Below are 13205 nucleotides of genomic sequence, written 5' to 3' on the forward strand. Positions count from 1 at the left end.
TAGGCTATTATAGAAGATTCATTAAAGATTATTCTAAAATTACAAAGCCGTTCACACGATACTTAAAAAAAGGACAAACCGTAAATACAAATGATACACAATACATTCAGGCGTTTACAAAGCTTAAAGAAACGATAGCATCAGATCAAGTATTAGCTTATCCTGATTTTTAAATCCCTTTCATTTTGACAACTGATGCAAGCGACTACGCGGTTGGTGCTGTCCTTTCGCAAGTTCAGGATAAAATCGAACGTCCTATTGCATTTGGCAGCAGGACGTTAAACAAAGCGGAAGAAAACTATTCGACAATCGAAAAAGAGGCTTTGGCAATTATATGGGCCATCAGGAAATATAAACCATACCTTTTTGGAAGAGAGTTCAAACTATTTACCGATCATAAACCGCATACATTTATCAAAACATCACTCAAAAACAATAGAATTTTGAACTGGAGATTAGAACTGGAAAACTATCAATATACAGTTGTATACAAGGAAGGCAAGACGAATGTTGTTGCCGATGCATTAAGTCGTAAAGTCAACCAGGAAGTAGAAGAAAAGCAAATTAACTCACACAATACAGAAGATATAGATACATTACATTCGGCAGATACATCAGATGACTTTTTCATAAAATCAAACGAACGTCCAGTTAATTATTATAGGAACCAATTAATCTTTCATGTAGCTCAGACAGAAAGCGATACAAAAGAAACTCCTTTCAACAATTACAACAAAATAACTATCAGTAGACGGAAATTCGATGAACCTACAATTGCTTCAATCTTAAAAAAATACCATAACGGAAAACAAACTGCGGTGCACGCCCCAGAGGAGATACTAAGCCTTATACAGGAAACGTTTAGGAAACATTTTAGTAATGTTGGATTCTTTATTATTACTCACTACCAAGTCGAAGACGTGTTAGACGAAGAAAAACAAAACGAGTTAATAACCAAAGAACACGAAAGAGCGCACAGAGGAATGGCAGAAATTGAAAATCAATTACGTAGAGCTTATTTTTTTCCACAAATGTTAAGGAAAATAAGAATTGCCGTTAAAACATGCGAAATTTGTAACGTAAATAAGTATGAACGAAAACCGTATAATATTAAAATATCGCCGAGACCCGCATCAGAGCATCTAATGGAGAGAATTCACATGAATATCTTTTCCATTAACTCCTGCAGCTTCCTGTCGCTGATCGATTCAAAATTCGCGCAAATGATAGAAATGCCATCTAAAAACCTGGTTGATGTGAAGACAGCGTTAGCGAAATACTTTGGCAATTTTGGAATACCGTTGAAGATCGTCACAGACCATGAAACGACGTTTAGATCAATGCAACTAAAAAATTTCTTGGACGCGCTGGGTACAAATTTGACGTATGCATCATCATCAGAAAGCAATAGTCAAGTGGAAAAGATGCATTCTACAGTTATAGAAATTTATAATACCAACAAACATAAATTTCCAAATATGGCTACGACCGAGCTCATTCCGCTATGTATATCATTATACAATGGATCAGTACACTCCGCTTCCGGTTATACACCAAACGAAATTGTATTCAATAATACCAATCAGAGAAATCCCATCGAGATACAAAAACAGGCGGAGAAAATATTTGCGAAAGTTAGAACGAATATCGAAGCATCCAGACAGCGAATGACCAAATGTAATGTACGTAAAGAAGAACCACCAATGATTGAAGAAGGACAGAATGTTTACGTGAAGCCAAACATAAGAAAAAAACTAGACCCTCGATCATACAAAATGCAGGTTCACGATGTAAAAGAAAGAACCTTTATGAATTCTCGTAATGTAAAACGGCATAAGAATAAGATAAAACGTCTAGATAAGATTTAAAATTACGAACGGGTACGCTCGTTCTTTACCCCCGGGAGGAATTACGTATTATGTACCCAATTGACATTGTGCTAAAATAAACGCTATAATTTATGAAAAAATGATGGAAACTGCTAGAGAAATGCTCTAATCATTGACCACCGGGTTGCTATGATCACATTTCGTCTTTGACATTCTGTCGATGCTGGTGTTAGCTATCGAACGTGTCTTTGCTGGTGATGTTTTTGCAAGTGTTATCTCAGTTTAAACCGGTGAAAATCAGTGAAGAATAGCCAAAAAGTGACGAGTCGTGCAAATAAGATGCACGGCTTTGGATTCCATGCATTGTCGCGAACAAAACATCCACGCGGAAGCTCCAGGACTCATCCGAATGGTGCCTCAATGGAGCGGCATGTTTTTCTCTGCCTTCATTCCTTGGCGTCGCGCGTTTTGTGTGTGACCTGTTCCGGTCAAAATCGTGCATAAATCGGGCCGTAATGTGTGTTACGAATTACATGGTGAATAAAGTTGTATTTTTTACAATAAATTGTAACAATCATCATACCAGACTACTGCGATTACTGTTTTGATTTGTGCCCTTGGCATTTGACAGCTTGGATGACAAACTCGAATGATATAAAGAACTGCATGAAAGCAAGCGTTTCGTTGTACTAAACGTCCCTCCCAATTGACATTTTATAGCGGATTTCAAGCGTTTTTCGAGCTATCGGTCCCTTAAACTGGACCCTTAAACGTCCCTTAAACTCCAAAGGTTTAAGGGACGTTTAGTACAACGAAACGCTTGCTTTCATGCAGTTCTTTATATCATTCGAGTTTGTCATCCAAGCTGTCAAATGCCAAGTGCACAAATCAAAACAGTAATCGCAGTAGTCTGGTATGATGATTGTTACAATTTATTTTAAAAAATACAACTTTATTCACCATGTAATTCGTAACACACATTACGGCCCGATTTATGCACGATTTTGACCGGAACAGGCCACACACAAAACGCGCGACGCCAAGGAATGAAGGCAGAGAAAAACATGCCGCTCCATTGAGGCACCATCCGGATGAGTCCTGGAGCTTCCGCGTGGATGTTTTGTTCGCAACAGTACTTGGAATCCATAGCCGCGCGTCTTATTTGCACGACTCGTCACTTTTTGGCTATTCTTCACTGATTTTCACCGGTTTAAACTGAGATAACACTTGTAAAAACATCACCAGCAAAGACACGTCCGATGGCTGACACCAGCGTTGATAGAATGTCAAAGACGAAATGTGATCATAGCAACCCGGTGGTCAATGATTCGAGCATTTCTCTAGCAGTTTCCATCATTTTTTCATAAATTATAGCGTTTATTTTAGCACAATGTCAATTGGGCTTAAACCTTTGGAGTTTAAGGGACCCCAGGAAACAATTTGACGAAAATTTAAGCGTTGTCCGAGCCTGCTGGTCGATTTTTGAGCTCGATAGGTGCTGTGCGCGGCTAAATTAGCACGATTGGTTCTGGGCCTTAGCTAAACTAGCGCGATTGGTTCTGAGCCGTGCTGTGAATTCGTCCAAATAACGGGATCGATGATTCGAAAAAAAAAGAACTGCTGCCATTTCAGTTGTGACAGATCGAACGAAGCAGAAGAAGAAGAGGAAAGAACGGGGCAGAATTGTAAACAATGCGGTGCAATGCTGTTGTTCAATATTTGCTCTGTGAAAAGTGTATTTTAATTTGTAAAATCTATTGTTATTCCTGATTAAATCGGTATCTATTGAATCTCCTACGATTCCTGAACGGAGAGGTGAGTAATGCATGTGTTAATAATCGTGTTAGTTTTGTTATAGCAGCAGCGTTTGGGGTGAACCTTCCGAAGTTAGGCGCATATTAAAAATGAGATGTACAGTATATTCAAGACGGCGTCCAGCAGTAGAAATAGAAGACACACAATTGGTAAGTATTTTCTATTTTTGTACATAACAAATATGAGCTATATATTGTGACTAATGCAATACCGTATTGTTTTAGCTCGATAAATTATGCAGACACTACCACTGCAAGCTCTTGTGCTGGATCGACTGGTGTTTACCAACATTTTTTCCCGACTAAACCATGCTTATTGCTGGTATTTCTGGTGCTGTTTCGATTGTTACGATCATGTTCACTGCATTGATCCTATGGGTAAGTCAACTTGCAGATGAATATTGCTCTCTAAGTTCACCTTGTAGGCGGTGTTAACCTTCCGTTATGTATAGTGTACATATATTAGCGTTAATACGCAACACGTCGCACTTGTCTATTTTCCACTTTTTGTGCGGACTATTCTTAGGATCGTTTCCATCTACGCAAGAAAACAAAATGTAATATGACGATGACCAGTGCGATATGCAGCGGTAGGCGAATCCATTGCTGCAGCAGGCCAGCGTGGTAAACAGGAGCGAAGTTAAAAATGATCTGATGCACAAATTTAAACAGGCGGTAGAAAAGAAAGGATTGCCAACCAGACTGTGATTCAAGGATCAGAAAAAGTAATGACGAAAGTGAATGGCGGAAAAGTTAACACAATCGAGGTGATCGAGATGATTAAACGACAAACCAACGATAGGCAGGAACATTATAAGAACAGCCGCTGAAAGATAGGCGATTGTTTTGGCGTTTGCAAATCAGTTCAGTACTGCTGGCGTTTGTGCTGAAGAGCATAATGGTCCGAACAATGGTGATAGTGAAATGAATGTGGATAACATGGATACGACTACGGACGGCCACGCGATCAGTTTGATGTGAGCATATAAGTTCCTAAAATGCAAGCGGTATTAGTTTCACGTATATCTATGCCATTCTAAAGCATTGCCACCGAAAGCACAATGAATTATCCTTTCAATGCTTTTATATGAGTCCAAGTGTTTGTTATTTGGTTAATCCTGCTTCGATGCCGCTTTTTCTTCTTTTTTACCGATGGTTTCGCTTTGTACCTAGTAGCTTTGTGATTCGCTGTGATTGCGTTTTTTTTCTTATGAGCTAAAAACGTATCCCAGCTTCTTTGCGTTAAACGAATAGGACCGTGAAAACCATAACCATACTTAGTTAAACGTAACCTTAATTAATATGTCGAAGCTGGAAATCGAAAGTGGAAGCTTTGTTCAACTTATCATCAGGTCTTTGATGTTCGTGATTCGAATTAGCCAAGAAATGAGATGGTACCACAGTCAACATGATTCCTGAGCTTGCACACACCGAAATTGCGGATACTGGACGCAAAAGTCTGCTTGGTTGGTTATTTAAAATTTTCAGACCTCTTCATAGGTTTAACAAAATGACTTATAAACTAAAAGCATGATCAAAGGTTAAGTTTAGCGAGGAAACAAGTTTAGCGAGGAATAGAGAGAATCAGAAAGCTGTGATGTACGGGAACGGAAGTAGGGCAATCGGATAATGTACAGACGGTGGCAGGATTAATACAGCTCGAGACAGGAACCGGGTTCCGTTTATGATCGGTTAATGTGCGGCAGTGAAAACAAATCGCAATGATCAAGCATATTTTGTATTCATAAAGAAACCTCCCATAGAATTGTCGGCTTAAAGAGCTGAGATTGTGTTTCTGTTTTAACTCGAGGTTCTCTATTAACGATAGTTTTCATTGCAGCAACATTGAACCTTGCGTGGTGTACACAAAGTAATTTTAATAATTTTTTCTTCTTTTCTTATTTTTCCTTCTGTTATCCTTCTTCATCATTCATCAACGACCACGATATCCTGTGATATCTTCGGTAACAACAAGGTAAGGAAACTTTTCCATTTCATCTGATAATAGGCAAACAAACCTAATTTAATCCTTTGATCATTTCATCCAGTTTTTAGATTGTCTTCTGGTTCTGGAGCCCGTGATATCATTTGCTGCTACAATGGAAACAACCAACAACTCATGTAATGCAAGAGCGGCAGCGCAGCTAGGTGATCACTCATGTTCGCCAGCAGTGTCCCAGTGTTATGTGCATATTCATATATCGCACAATGAGAATATGCGTAGCAGCATCATGTGTAGCATGATGTGTATTCTATTTTTCAAATTAATGTTTAATTTTTAATTATATTTAATTTAATTTAAATTAATAAAATAAAAAAATGAACGATATTATTTGGCTCTATTTCCTACGTTGGAGAGCATTTTGTTGCTCTTCAGCGTCAACAGGTGGCGTTAAATTTAATTTACCCTTTCGCACCAACAGATGGCGCTTTTTATCGAGCTGAACTGCTCCCACGCGTTTCTGATCGAAAATGATCGAACCAGTCTTCCATTCGAGCTCGAACGATAGCTCGAACAACCGTCGAACCGTACCTCTTCGAGCCTCGAACACTGCCCGAATTGTTCACTGGGACGTTTAAGGGTCCAGTTTAAGGGACCGACAGCTCGAAAAACGCTTGATATCCGCTATAAAATGTCAATTGGGTAATATTATACGAGTACTATAAACCGTTATAGCAAAGCAGATGGCAACACGGCCAGAATAACGATAGGCCTCGAGCTCAACGCGACGGTTAAGCTCGATCTCTTTTTCCTCATTAGCTCTTGTGCGAACACGTTGTTCATAATATCAAAGGTCAAATTGTTAGTTTTTTTGATTAGGTTTAGTTTAGGTTAGATGTAGAATAAGTTTAGTGTTTAATAAATATAATTATATGTTAATGAAAAATTTTGAAAACAGCGAATAAAACTTGATAATAATTAATTCAGTTATTTTCTAACAATTATCACTTAAAAATTACTAAAGCATCTTCTGTAAAAATATATAATTCTTATACTCATCTATTGTTCTAATTCTAATGCTCGTCTCGTAATACTAAATCTAATAAAAAAAAATTAATTCTAGCTGGACTAGAACCATGCAAGGTGTTTTCCATGGCTCATCATATGGATTCAGGTGATGCTGCGCTAAACGTTTTATGGTCAATTCTCTTTACATTCAATTATAACCACATTTTGCTCAATATTTTGTTGCATAATATAAGTATTACAACTCATGTGTAATTTAATTTAATTTATTTAGAATGTCAAATCTGCCATTAACCGGTTACACAAGACGCAATGTATATGTCAACAATAACGGCGCTATTGTTGACATGTCCGACAAAACGTCAAATACGCGCTTCGGGGAATTTGATGTTACGCACTTACGCAACGGGAGAGACAATGGGACAGAGAATGAGAGAGAGTAATTAGAGAATAAAAGGATCGTATTCGTTGCGTGCGATCAATACTAAAAGAAAGAAGCACAAAACGGTACGGTTTTTAGCACAGCTTAAAAAAGTATCGCCGGTTTCTTTTTATAAAAAAATATTCGTGTTCCGAAAAATTACCCCTGTTCGCGCCGCTGCGAACATTCTAAAAACCATACGATAGTGATTGAGATCGCGTCGTAGCCGGCCTAAAATCGAAATTTTAGGATCGAGAATCGGGACGCTTATCCGCCATCGCGAAAGCCGCGTGTTAAAAAACCTCGTGTTCGCTGCTGGACCAAAGTACATTGACACCGCGCCGGAACGATCGTGGAATCGGAACAAATTCACGGTTACGTTATCCGTTGACGCTTAAGTATCAACAGAACCAGTGAATCCTACTAAGAACCACTAATTTGCTAATCGCTTCTATGGAGCCGTCGAGCGTGATCCCGTCCTCTGAAGAGGATAGATGCGGAGAGTGCAACGGTGTGCCGTACGACGAAATGGCGCAATGCGATTCGTGCAAGCAGTGGTTCCATTTTGACTGTGTCGATGTGAGCGTCGATACAGTCGCCGAAGACTGGCAGTGTCGCGCCTGCCACCCTCCACCGCAACAAGCGAAGCCAGGTACCGAGGACATGAGTGTGATCACTCAAGAAATCAACGCCCTAAGGTTAGAGCTGGCTAACCAAAGAAAGCAGTATCGAGAAGAGCGAGCAGCGATGGAGGCGGAAATCAGCCGGCTGTCATGTGGACAGCAAAACTATTCACGATCGTAAGATCGAAACGCCTTTGAGGTTAGGAACCTCGGAGCTCATTCCACGAGGCGCTTTTCCACGTTCGAAAACATGCACGAGTTGAGCCGTAGCCAGGTAGCCGCGCGTAAAGTGGTCTCCGGGAAACTTCCGACGTTTTCCGGTAACCCCGACGAATGGGGTAACTTCAAAAGCCGTTTCGATACTACTACCCGTATGTGCGGTTTCACTGATGATGAAAATGTGTTGCGGCTGCAAGAGTGTTTATCGGGGCGTGCACTAAAAATGGTTAGGGGCGGCTCGGTGGTGCATGTGATAAACGGCGCCAGTCCACACGGCCGGACCGGGTTCAAATCCCATCCGGACCGTCCCCCCGTAGCAAGGACTGACTATCTGGCTACGTGGTAAAATAAGTCTAGTAAGCCAGAAATGGCCGGCGTGACCTGTAAGGTCGTTAAAGCCAAGAAGAGAGAGAGACTAAAAATGGTTCAGCGTCGCTTGAATCAAGCAGAAAACGTGCAGCAAGTGATGGCCGACCTCGAAAAGATGTACGAGCGGCCAGAAGTATTAGTCGAAGGCATCCTGCAACAGATTCGCCAAGCCGCTTTGCCGAATGTAGAGAAAATGCAGTCGATGATAGACTTCGGAGTCGCCATCGAGGAACTTTGTGCCACCATTAGAACGCAGGAAATGCACGAGCAAAATTACAATACATCGTTGCTAGCAGAGCTCGTTGAACGGCTTCCGCCCTACGTGAGATTAATGTGGGGTATCCATCGAGAAACATCCCTGCAAAAAGTAACTCTTGAAAATTTCGGCGCTTGGATGCGTACCATCACCAACGCCGCCATATCTGTAACACCGCCACCCTCGCAGGAAGTAACAAAAACTAGCGCTAGAGTGCACACGCATACGGAGACGAAGAAGAAGGAATCGTCATGCGTCATGTGCCAGAAAAACGATTGTCCTACAGGAGCGAACTGCAAGAAATTTATTTCATCCTCCATCAACGAACGTTGGGGCTACGTATGGAAACATCGCTTGTGCAGAACGTGTGTGTTGAGACACTCCGGCCGCTGTAACGTCTCGTCGCCGTGTGGCGTAAACGGGTGTTCCGCCTATCATAATAGTGCTCTCCATGGTTGTTTGCGCCTTAAACATAGGCTATACGCAATTATAGCATGCTAGGAATAGGAATTTATGGAATTTATATACAAATAACGACAACCACTAGGGCATATGTAGTTGTAAAAGGATAGGCACTAGGCGCTAGGTTAATGGTAGTAATATTGAAATAAAGTTAGTCTAAGTCGAACCATCGAGCATTATTGTAGCTGTCGAAACAATGGTGAACGTCCGAGCAATCCCAATTCGACTACTGTTCTCTCTCACTCCTCTATATTCCAGGGAACCCTGCTTCGGTACGTGCCAGTAGCGCTTCACGGAAATGGCAAAGTGGTACGAACCTTCGCGCTTCTGGATGAAGGTTCGTCAGTAACCTTGATGGATCACGCCCTCTTGAAAGAGTTGCAGCTGGAAGGAAAACCTGAACCAATTTGCCTTAGCTGGACCGGTGATCAGAAGAGAGATGAGCATCAGTCGCAGTCAGTCGCGATCGGTATTTCAGGGATCGACGCCATGAGCAAAACATACGTTATGCCCAAGGTACATACCGTCACCGAATTAGCGCTGCCCACTCAAACGCTATCTGTACCGCACCTCGCCGCAAAATACGCTCACCTAAGGGAAACAAAAACTAGGAGCTAGCATCACGTCGCTCCCAAGGTTTTGATCGGGATAAACAATTTCCACCTTACTCGTCCTCTAAAGACCATCGAAGGAGCTATAGGAGAGCCATTCGCCACTAAGACACGCTTAGGTTGGGTCATCTGCGGTCCACACGAGCCAAGTGCTATATCTACGGTAAAGCCAAAAGGTGTCCACTTGTGTACGTGTAGTGAAGTCGACATGAAGCTGGACGAAACCCTTCGCAAGTACTTCGCAGCCGATAACAACAACATCTACGGCGACCGCGCAAAGATTCCTTCTAAGGAAGAGGAACGATCCCTCAAACTGTTAGAATCGACAACAAGATTCGTAGGGGACCGTTTTGAAACCGGACTGCTATGGCGCGCAGATGAGGTGACTCTACCAGACAATCGACGAATGGCTCTGAATAGACTGGAGTGCCTAGAAAAACGTCTGCGAAGGGACGATGGTTTGACAGAGGTCATCAACAACAAATTGAAGGAGTATCAAATAAAAGGGTATGTACGAAAAATCTCCGATGAAGAACTAATCGCTACTCGTAACAACCGTAGGAAATGGTATTTGCCGATATTCCCCGTATGGAACCCCAACAAACCCGGGAAAGTACGACTGGTTTGGGATGCCGCCGCTGCAGTACGAGGCGTTTCCCTGAACACAAACCTCCTGACAGGCCCAGATCTACTAACACCCTTGCCATCAGTACTCTTTCGATTTCGCGAGTATCGATATGCATTCGCAGCCGACATTCGCGAAATGTATCACCAGGTAATGATACGTACAGAAGACCAGCACAGTCAACGCTTTCTTTGGAGATGGGGTGACAATAATCGCGAGCCAGAAGAATTTGTAATGACGAGAATGACCTTCGGCGCCACGTGTTCGCCTAGCAGCGCCCAATACGTGAAAAATCTAAACGCAGATCGCTTTATCGCAAAGCTTCCACGAGCAGTACGATGCATAAAGGAACAACACTACGTCGATGATTTATTGGCTAGCACCGAATGTGAAGAAGATGCCGTAAAACTAGCAAACGAGGTACGAGACATCCATGCACAAGGCGGTTTTCAACTTCATAATTGGTTGTCAAACTCGAACCAGATAGCGAATAACCTCTCGGGTAACGTGGCAGAGCAGCGTGAGTTTAACTCAGATACGGTATGCGCTCAAAAGATTTTAGGGATGTGGTGGAACATACAGTCTGACACGTTTAGCTTCAAGCTGATTCCTAAACAGGATCACGATATTTTAGAAGGACATCGTATACCGACCAAACGACAAATACTGCGCGTGCTCATGAGTATCTACGATCCTCTCGGACTACTAGCCGTATTTCTGTTATACCTGAAGGTTATTCTGCAAGAAGTTTGGCTCGCAAATATCGGTTGGGACGAGAAAATACCACACGAGCTATTCCTGAAATGGAAACAATGGCTAGACGGCTTAACCCTCGTTCAAAAAATCTCCATTCCTCGCTGCTACCGACAACACATTAAACTACAAGGCATCGAAACCCAGCTACACGTGTTTGTAGACGCCGGTCGAGACGGATACGCAGCGGTAGCCTATCTTCGTTTTCAGTGTGGAGAGCACACCGAAGTGTCCCTGGTAGGCGGTAAAGCAAAGGTGTCACCGCTGAAATATATGTCGATTCCACGAATGGAACTTCAAGCGGCAGTTATAGGATCCAGGCTCGCCCAGACAATCCAACAGTCGCATGATCAACGAATTGACCAACGCTTTCTATGGACGGACTCGCGCGATGTTATGTGTTGGTTACACTCTGATCACAGAAAGTATAGTATCTTCGTTGGACATCGCGTGGGTGAGATATTGGAGAATACGACCGTCAGCGAGTGGCGTTGGGTACCAACTAAGTTAAACGTAACGGATGAAAGTACAAAATGGAGCAATTTGCAACAACACGTGAATTCGAGCCGCTGGTTCACCGGACCAGCATTTCTAAAGGAATCTATCACAGATTGGCCACCCGTAGAGTTCCTCGCTAAGGAAACCGAAGAAGAAGCGCGGAAAACGGTTACACTACACCAAGCCTTAGAGCCGATTTTTTCCTTCGAGCGTTTTTCCAAATGGAGAAGGCTTCTACGCGCTATCGGATACGTATGGCGATTCATAAACAACGCAAAGAACCCTTCGACGCGATGCGGAGCTGCGCTCACGGCCAAAGAACTTCAACAAGCCGAGCGATCGATTCTACGCGAAGTTCAACGACAAGCCTACCCCCAAGAATATTACAGCCTTGACAAGCAGTCAGCGAACGAGATGAAGCCCGTAAGTCGGATTAAGCGTAGCAGTCAGTTGTACAAACGTTCTCCCTTTATGGATCAAGATGGAATCCTAAGAGTTACAGGTAGGATCGACGCCTGTGTCTTAGTCGATCCAACCGCTAAAAGGCCGATTATTCTTCCGAAATGCAGCGTAGTGACGGATCTAATAGTGGACGATTTTCATCAACGATTTCGACACGCGAACCACGATACCGTCATCAATGAAGTACGAACGAAATACGATATTCCAGCATTACGCAGCGTTTGTCGACGTGTACGAAAGGAATGTACCTTCTGTCGGATCAGAGAGACGATACCTCGTACGCCAGTCATGAGCCAGCTTCCTCCAGCACGTTTAGCAGCATACCTCAAGCCATTCTCCTTCACCGGCATCGATTACTTCGGCCCAATCTCTGTTTCGATGGGTCGCGGAAGATCAGAGAAACGATGGGGTGTGCTCTTCACCTGCATGACTATTCGCGCGATTCATATCGAAGTAGCATCCTCCTTATCGACCGATGCATGTATTCTCGCACTTAGGAACTTTATTGCCAGGAGAGGAACCCCTAATGAAATCCTAAGCGACCAGGGCACGAACTTCGTAGGTGCCAGCAGAGAGCTGATCGAAGCCGCCAAGAATATCGATTCGCAAAGACTCGTAGAAGAAATCGATTGCCCCAACACGACATGGACCTTCAATCCTCCCTCCGCACCGCACTTCGGAGGATCCTGGGAGAGGATGATACGTACGGTAAAGAGAACTCTGGAAAGAATGTCATTCCGTCGTCTCCCAACCGATGCCGTGTTGAACTCTATGCTGATCGAAACAGAGAACATAATCAACTCACGTCCCTTAACACATGTTCCCGTAGATCGAGATGAAGTTGCCCCATTAAGCCCTAACCATTTTCTTCTAGGAACGTCATCCGGTGTAAAACCATTGATTCCGTTCGACGATTCCTCGGCGACACTTCTAAACACCTGGCGGACATCACAAGTGTACACAAACATGCTGTGGAAGAAATGGTTGAAGAGCTACCTGCCAACACTCACGAAGAGAACGAAATGGTTCGAGCCGTGTCGTCCAGTCGCAATCGGAGACCTTGTGCTGGTGGTGGACGAAAATCACCCTAGAAACTGCTGGCCTCGGGGTAGAGTGGTGGAAGTAGTGCAATCACGAGATGGAACAGTTAGGCGGGTAACCATTCAGACCGCAAAGGGCACGCGATTAGAACGACCAGTAGTGAAGGTAGTAGTGTTAGACGTCGGACATGTAAATAGTACCACGGCAATGGAGCCGTCGCACGGGGCGGAGTGTCAACAATAACGGCGCTATTG

The sequence above is a fragment of the Anopheles funestus genome, chromosome X (assembly GCF_943734845.2).
Source record: "Anopheles funestus chromosome X, idAnoFuneDA-416_04, whole genome shotgun sequence".
Taxonomy (NCBI): Eukaryota; Metazoa; Arthropoda; class Insecta; order Diptera; family Culicidae; genus Anopheles; species Anopheles funestus.